Consider the following 9,319-nt stretch of genomic DNA (forward strand, 5'->3'; position numbering starts at 1 on the left):
TTCCTATATCCATTCCATCATCCATTCCATTCACTTGCTTATTCAATTACCAAATACCTTCACATCAAAAATTAATGTTGTATAAATAAAAAAAAAGAAAAAAACATTTCATTGTTGTGTAAACAACAACATAAGATGACAAAAAAATTTATTGTAAGAAAACTCCATATAACAAACAGTACCAAAATAACATAACTAAAAACGCACTAATCTAGAGCATCATTGATGTCTAGATGTCCATGCATTAAACATAGATATTGCTATATTTTTCCTGAAGTTTGTCCATTCATTCGAGGTCCCAATTGTTGTAATATGTTCCACATGTGAGTCAAGATCTTCGTCATCCTCGTCATTATTTGTGTCAATAAATTCATCATCATCAAGAGGATCATATGTCATTTCTCTTCGAATAAAGTTATGCATAAGACAACATGCAAGTATAATTTTATTTTGTGTCCAGATCGGATAGAAAGAGGGACTTCTAAGTATAGCCCATCTTTTCTTCAAAACGCCAAAACATCGTTCTATAACGTTCGCTTCATGTTAAAATACTCTTCAGGCGTTTCCCGGTTTCGTCCATTTATCCAAGTATCCAGATGATATCTTTGACCTCGAAATGGTGCAAGGAATCCCTCTCCATTGGTGTACCCGGTATCAACAAGATAGTAGTTATTTTTAGGAACTTGCAATCCGTTCTCTCGAATCATAGCACTACAAAGTATTTTGCCATCAGCAGCAGATCCTTCTCTTCCTGGTAGTACATAAATGAACTGCATGTCAGAGGTGCAAGCAGCAAGTACATTAGTTGATATATCTCCTTTTCGGTTACGATATCTTGGCTTGTCTTCCTCTGGTACTTGTACACTTAAATGCGTCCCGTCTATTGCTCCTAAACATCCCTTGAACCATTTCCATCTTTCATCTGTTGAAGTTTCTGATATTGGCTCCGGCTTCTTAAACAATTCACTTTCAAATCGTATAACGACATTTAACACATTGTTGAAAGGTTTACTTATAGTCTCTCTAGATCGGTGAAACTGAAACTTCGCCACTCGATTCTTCACATGGTGTGCCAAAACATATAGGAAAATTGCAACTTGTTCATCTTCTTGGAGATACTTAGACGCCTTCAATGTTCCATTCTCCAACATATTACAAAGTGTCACGAAAGTTTCCCTATTCATTCTTAGTTGATGAAAACATGTGTTATCACTTTCATAAACCAATCTATGTTAGAATAAATATATTTTATATATTTATATATGGCCCTTATAATTATTTATCTTATTATTGATCATTGACCTAAATAACCTTATGTTTATAACTGGTAAATCCTTGATGGACGGAATTACCCTTACTAACATTAATAGGGTTTCCCCTTGGGTGTATATATAGAGAGCTTATTAGAGAGGTTAAAAACTAATGATGAATAATAACACCATAAGAATCATCCCCTACCTCTCTCTCTCAAATCGTGTTCATCAAGAACACCTAATCTCCATCCTAACCATACACCCTAAAGGGGAACTCGATCAGATTAAGAAGATGTCAATCTCAAACATCACTGGATTATCAGGTATTACATATTTCCTTGTTTCCATTATATCATCGATTATAGAAACTGATCAACATGTGGTATCAGATCATGATGTTGATTAATCAGTTTCTTCGATGTCCATAAAAACTGGAATTAAAATAGGAAACGAGTTTTTGATTAAAATCCTTATGTTTACGGTTTTGATCATCATCATAAAACTGATTGGATCTGATGTTCGTATTACTTCTAACGAATTGTTAGGTCTGATTAAAACCTGTTCATTATAAAAACCTGATTATTTTCGAAATCTGTTTTACAAAACTTTCAGATTTCGATTCCAGTATTAAATCTGATAATATAATCGAAAACAGTTTCATAAAATTCTTGAAACTGTTCTTGTTTTTTTCGAAGATGTTCTTGAAGAACATCATAATTTTCGAAAACTAACCTTAATTAGGATTAACTTGGGAAAATGAAATCTGTTAAAGAGATAATATTATCTCTAAGTTTAATTTCAAAATCTTTTAAATAAAATAAAAGATATAATTTTGAAATCTTATTAAAATTAGAGATAATCTAAAACTTTAAAGAAATAATATTATCTCTAAGTTTAATTTCAAAATCTTTAATATAAAATAAAAGATATAATTTTGAAATCTTATTAAAATTAGAGATAATCTAAAACTTTAAAAAGATAATATTATCTCTAAGTTTAATTTCAAAATCTTTTAAATAAGATAAAAGATATAATTTTGAAATCTTATTAAATTTTGAGATAATCTAAAACTTTATAACAGAATCTCCCAAATCCCTTAAAATTAGGAAAAGGTTATCAGGTTGATTATTCTTTTCGAATTCTGCTAATGTTGCGAATCAAGGCATCTATTCGCAACAACTGGACTCTAATCGCAACAAATGAAATGTTGCGAAATCGCATGATGTTGCGAGAATTACATATTATCTTGCGAGTAACATGTTGCGAATGTCCACTAATTATGTTGCGATCAGAACCTAGCATCACAGAATGTTGCGAAGGGACATAAGTTGCGTAAAGTCACTAATGTTGCGAACCTTAAGATGTTGCGAGTATTACTTAAGATGTTGCGACGAGCTAATTTTGCAAGATGTTGCGAGTATTACCTATTGATGTTGCGATCAGCCCATAAAATCACAGGATGTTGCGAGTACTCTTAATCGCAACAATTATGTTGCGAGTGCTTTAAATCGCAACAATGCTGATTACATCACAACAACTCCATTCGCAACATCTCTCATAACAACATCATTCGCAACATCTCTTATAAAACATCAATCGCAACATTACTTATGACTGCACTGTTCGCAACATCTAAAATCCCCTAACCAAATTCGCAACATCACTTCGAAGAAATCGCAACTTTACTTATATCTTACATGTTGCGAAATGATCAGAAACCCTTATATATAACCTAACTGATCAAGGGGCCCTGCTCCGTTAAATTACTTAACTTAAATAACACTTATAGTTCACTTCTGCCCAACGGTGATGTGTAACCTAATATTGTTATTTAAGTCTAATTAAGTATGTCACTTAAAAGTGTATGTCCTAACGTTATCAGACATTCGCATGACTTTAGTTTTGCTTAACTTAAACAACACTTCATGAGTTCACTTCTGCCCAATGGTGATGTGGTAGCTTAACAAAGTTGTTTTAGTCTAACTAAGCATAGTCATCTAAAAGATGAGTATCCTAAAATTGCTAGATACTCAAATGACATTAACTTTGTCTTAAATACCTTAAATGTCTCAATTCTGCCCAACGGTGATTTGTTACATTTATGTATTGCAAACTTACCTTGTGCATAACAACTTGATTGTTCCAATTCTGCCCAACGGTGATTTGTTACAATTATTTTCGCACAAGAATTTTATACTTAAATAATACATTTTCTGCCCAACGGTGATCTATTTTATTTAAGTATAATAAAATTAATTTTGGTGTTATACTTAAAATTATCACATCTTCATAATGATCCTTACATTAATGATCCTTCATTAATGATCCTAATTTCAGTCTGCCTTATTAGATTACCCATAACATAAATCACTCTAAAATTCTTCTATAAAGTTTGAATCTCAAACCTAAATCATCCACTCTTATTACAAAACCTAAGAAGAGTTTTGCTTCTAAAAGGGTCTTATAAAATTTGCCCTTTTGAGTCTTGATTATCCTTAAAGACTTGAAATTCTTACTGCTCATTCTGATAGAAGTATTACAGAAAAACACTTGAGCATAATCAGTGGGATAAATAAATATGTCTCTTATGATAATCAAGAACTCCTTACATGATTCCTATCAGGTGAGCAATTACGGATTCTAAAATTCCTAAGACTAACGTTTTTTTTTTTTTTTTTTTCTATGGAAATAATAGAATCAAAACAATTCCTAAGATGCATGCAAAACACTCTAATTCTAAATAAAAAGGTTAATTGGCATTTGTGAATACATCCTAATATTTAATTCCATGACCCATAAACTGAGAGCTTATACATGGAACTTAATGAAGTCTTTTCAGTGTATTACTTTTCCACCAGTACAATTAGATGCCTTAAGAATCAACTATAACACTCAGAAGTACTAAAGGAAACTGAGTGTGTTGCTAGCAATATATGTACAGGAAAATGAATGCCTAAAATTGAAAATCAAATGTTATTCACCTTATTACCACTAAACCTTAAAAGAGGATAGTTCTAAAGTCTTGAAACAAAATACAAGTACTGCTTCCAGCTCTAAGTTCTCAAAGGGAAAGTCTCACTGCAAAATCATGCCATTAGACTAGGCACGAGCAAAGAGACTATCCATACCTCAAGGGAACAGTTGGCTAAGAAAGGTAGTTACCAATTAATGATATTTAACTCCACTAATATTAATATCCCTATTAACACATGTTAGTTGAGTTTAGTTTTATACGTTTCCTTATCAGAAATCGATAATAATTAAGATGAGAGTCAGTGACTCATTTAATGTTAAGGTTGTAAGAACCATAAAAGTTGTTTTGTATTAAGCTTTATGATACCTTAAACATTCTAGAGTTTACTCAGAATTTAGTATCAATACTAAAGCTACATTTTGACAGTTATAAGGTTTTAAATGACCAAAACAAAGTCACTACTAACCAAAACTATCATATTATCGGTCGTTATTATCTGAATAGAAACCTTATAAGATAAAACTAAGCGATGCTACAAATTTCACAACCTTTTGTTATCATAGAAATGAGAATTTAACAAAAGATAAATGAGACTTACGTACTTCATCCATTAAGACCAAAATTTTCATGAGAAATCATGACTCGGTTGACAAAGGATGAATTGCCATTAAATCTCATTCTTAGTGATTTGAAAGCATGTGTTAAATGCCCTAAATATAAACTGGATAAAGGGAGTAAGTGAGGTCCACCATAAGTTAAAATTCACTGCTATTAGTGGAGCTTAGAAGAATATCAACTTGTATCTAATCTGTTTCCTACTGGACAAGTTCTTTAAAGAAATCAATTCATATATACTTATCAGTATTCCTTCTAAATATGTCCTTAAAATTTCTTATGAAATATGGACAATAAGGAAATCAAGTCTAAACTGTATGAAAGTTTCCTATGACATGAATCGCCAAAACTTGTATGGAGTTTTAGAGGCCTAAAAGATCAGTGGGAGCACTGAGTGTCCTTATATGCAAGAGATGGGGGAGAAACAACTTAATCTACCTCATAAAACATCCCTTGTATAAGACACTGCTCCATTATATCTTGTCTCCTTAACATTTAATGCTACTCCTAACAAATTTTGTTGGATACCTAAATATGGGAAAACTTAGATTTCTTACCAAGACTAATTAATATAATCCTCAATTAGAATTTATTGGTCTTCTGATGTTGACCCTAAGCATGCTGAATTCTTACATATTTCTAAGGTCAGTAGGAGCAGTAAAAGTCCTTATCATAACTTGGCTAAGTACAAGACGCGGGGGGAGAGATTGTCGCTTACTTTAACTCCGATTACACCTCTTGTACACCATACTGCACCAACTCTTACATACTTAGAAACTAATATTGCTCCTAATATACCTGAAAATATGAAACTCCTTATAAACCCAATAATCAACTCAGGATGTCATCTAGGTCTCAAAGGCCTACTAACTTTGATGATTATGTACCCTACCTGACTAAAGATTAAATGGATTTTGGAAGGTTTAATGATCCTACCTCTTCTAATTAAACCATTAGCATCAATCAATCTTCTAAAATAGTATAACGTTTGGGATTTGGTTGAATTACCTAAAAGGTAGTCATTACTAAACTAAATCTGAATGAATAACGTTAATACACTAAAGGTATGATTGATTGATAAAGGTATACTCAAGAGGGAATAAATTATCAAAGAACCTAGTTCCTTGTCTTACAAAAGGTTACATTGAGGATCATCACTGTTCTAGTAGCTTATAATAATTTAGAGCTACATTACGTGAACATTAAAACAACTTTCCCTAACACTGGCCTACATGTTCGTAAAATAACCTGTAAGTTCTAAACTGAAGGTTAAGAACACTTAGTTTGTAAGTCAATAAAATCCATGTATGGGTTGATGCAAGAATCAATAATGAAATCATAATGCAACTCTCTTCATCAAGAACTAAGTGGATTGATTTACCTACCTCAAGATGAGTGGGAGCAACTAATGTAAACTTGTCCTTATATAGATGACATTCTTTTGACAAGTATATGTTACATGAGTCAAAGTATTGTTAACGCATATCTTGACCTAATCAATCTCGGAGATACCTCTTATTTAATAGTTATCAAAATACACCGAGATAGACTCATTAGTTTTATATGTTTTACATGAAACGGGTCCTTACACTTGTAACATACAATATTGCTCTCCTTTAGAGGCTAATAGGATAAATGAGATTATTTCCTTATGCATCATTAATTAGATGCCTTAAGAAGGTTCAAATCTATACTCGTTTAGATATTGGTCAGATTGCTAAACACTAGACTAATTATTTCTATTGTGAAGCATCTGATAAAATATCACAATATCTCTAAGAAACGAGACACAATAATTTAAAGAAGAAGAAGTGAGAAATAAAAAACGGTTGACTACTAATATTCTAACTTTGTCAACTTCTGGGTATATCCTTATGTCAGCAGACATTACTATCTCATGAAGGAGTCCTAACTAACTGATAACAACGACCTAAGTTATAATGACATAATATGTTGTTGATCATAACGCAACGTGTCACTAAATGTTGTTGGAAAACTTTATAAGTTGACTCATAATTTATTAACTTCATATAAATCCAATATTGAAGACTTATTGTGATAAAGTCAGCTACCCTTATTTCTTGAACAGTAACAGTTCAAGCAGAGCTGCATTAGAATTCGATACAAGTCTAAATTATTGTTCGCTTATGACTTAAGAACAAATAGAGGAAACTAAACTTTTGTATCGAATGCATTCATGATATGCTTATGGATCCACTAATTAAAGGTCTGTCACCCATAAGTCTCCTAAATGGCCAATAATAGAGACGGGTTTTACCAATGACCAAGCGCAACTGCGTATCGTACTATGAATGATTAATTATTAATTTTTCCTCATACGTTGAAAATTTGTTTTGTCTCTAAATACGTTCATGCATGCCTAAAGACGTATAGACACTAATTATACAAATCAACGGTAAGGGCTTATTTGTCAATTTGATCCTAAAGTTAGGTTTTAAATTTGAGTTGTAGTATGATTAATGGGGGTCCTGAGTCGAATATTGATTCAACGACTGTATTTCTCTGCTGCAATTTGGGTTTAGAACTAAAATGAGTATTAACCTCTGATCAGACTAATCTAATGCTCATAATAAATAATTACTAGGCCAAGTGGGAGAATGTTAGAATAAATATATTTTATATATTTATATATGGCCCTTATAATTATTTATCTTATTATTGATCATTGACCTAAATAACCTTATGTTTATAACTGGTAAATCCTTGATGGACAGAATTACCCTTACTAACATTAATAGGGTTTCCCCTTGGGTGTATATATAGAGAGCTTATTAGAGAGGTTAAAAACTAATGATGAATAATAACACCATAAGAATCATCCCCTACCTCTCTCTCTCAAATCGTGTTCATCAAGAACACCTAATCTCCATCCTAACCATACACCCTAAAGGGGAACTCGATCAGATTAAGAAGATGTCAATCTCAAACATCACTGGATTATCAGGTATTACATATTTCCTTGTTTCCATTATATCATCGATTATAGAAACTGATCAACAATCTATGCATATATTCTTTTCTCTCGGGGTTGAACATCTTGTAGCGAGTTCTAGTTGGACATATATCCAAACGAATACTAATAACTGTTTGAACAGCTCGAATATACCAACAAACCATGTTAAGTATATGAAGCCACAACTCACACAATGAAACTAGTTTCTTTTGTTTTTTGTCTATGCAGTTTAAGTCTAGACATAGCTGCAGCAGTATTAAACAAAAACCAACTTGTGAAGAGTGATATACAGGTAACAGACATAGTTGTGTGCAAGTGCAACTGAAAAACCTTATAACAACTAAAAAGGTGACTAAGCTAAATCATAGTTCAAGATCCAACAGCAAGCATAAACATGCAGATTAAATGTGATTCGGGTTATTGAAACAGAAATGATAGTCTAGGTTCCAACAAGCAAAAACATACTGATACATTCTAAAAAGTATGCAGGAGACTGAAACCCATGTTTATTCTATGCCAATATAAAATAACATAGCCAACATCTCAGTTGACCTACCTGCCCACTTCTTGGGTCTCTGGATATGACAGATGCTATATGTCACTCTTAGTCACTCTTTATGATTATATATGACTTTTGAAAACATATTGGATATGTAGGCGCATAAATGTGGAAAACTAATTCACATGTAGAAAATGTATGTTGAGTATTCGTTATACTTTGTTTTATGAATGTAGTTATTTATTTAATTAATACAAGTAACACAATCAAGAATGTAACTATCAGCTAATAAATATATATGTCATAAAATTTAAATAGCATATTTAAATAAAAAGATATAATTAAAGTATTGTTGGTTCATATTATACAACTGTTAAGTGAGTAAATAAGTGGTGTATTGTCTGTTTGATATCGTGACACTCTATATACCGAGTCGAACCGAACATGACATTGTTCGTGCTCGTTTGTTAAAATTTTAGCGGACTAACGGATGTGTGACAAATAAAGAAATCATAGTCCAAGTTCCAACTCCCAACAACAATCCTAAACATATAGAGTAAATTCATGAATAGATGACTAAATCAAACACCAAAACAAATATTATATTCAATGAAATTAGCATTTTGTTTAATTTACTAACTTGAATTAATAGTAAAGAAAAAAAATGTTGATAGCATATATATTATATCCAACAGCAACATTCAATATAGAACTATGCAAATAAAATTATAACAATAAAGTAATCACATAAATTAGCTTACAATATCATTCCTATATGTTCTAAAACTTGAACTCAATATAAATCAAATAAACATCACGAAGTAGAAAAATTGATAAAGAATTCATAAAAATATACGAATTGAATGAAATCAAATAGAAATTACTAGCCTCTGGATTCAAGTAGGCGAGTTAGGGTTTCTGGAGTCAAAGTTCAACCATGCAACTATGAGCAATTGATCAGCAATATATAAAATAGTTTTATTCGTAATCAATTCCATGTTTAA

General features: G+C 31.7%; 1 pseudogene; it reads right to left on the reverse strand.

The window, feature by feature from the left end:
- Nucleotides 1-219: 219 nt before the first annotated feature.
- LOC143569249 (protein ANTAGONIST OF LIKE HETEROCHROMATIN PROTEIN 1-like) lies at nt 220-8,059 on the reverse strand (annotated as a pseudogene).
- Nucleotides 8,060-9,319: the final 1,260 nt, after the last annotated feature.

Source organism: Bidens hawaiensis, unplaced genomic scaffold, assembly GCF_021521415.1.
Source record: "Bidens hawaiensis isolate Kalapana, Puna unplaced genomic scaffold, B.hawaiensis_p1.1 tig00024430_1, whole genome shotgun sequence".
Taxonomy (NCBI): Eukaryota; Viridiplantae; Streptophyta; class Magnoliopsida; order Asterales; family Asteraceae; genus Bidens; species Bidens hawaiensis.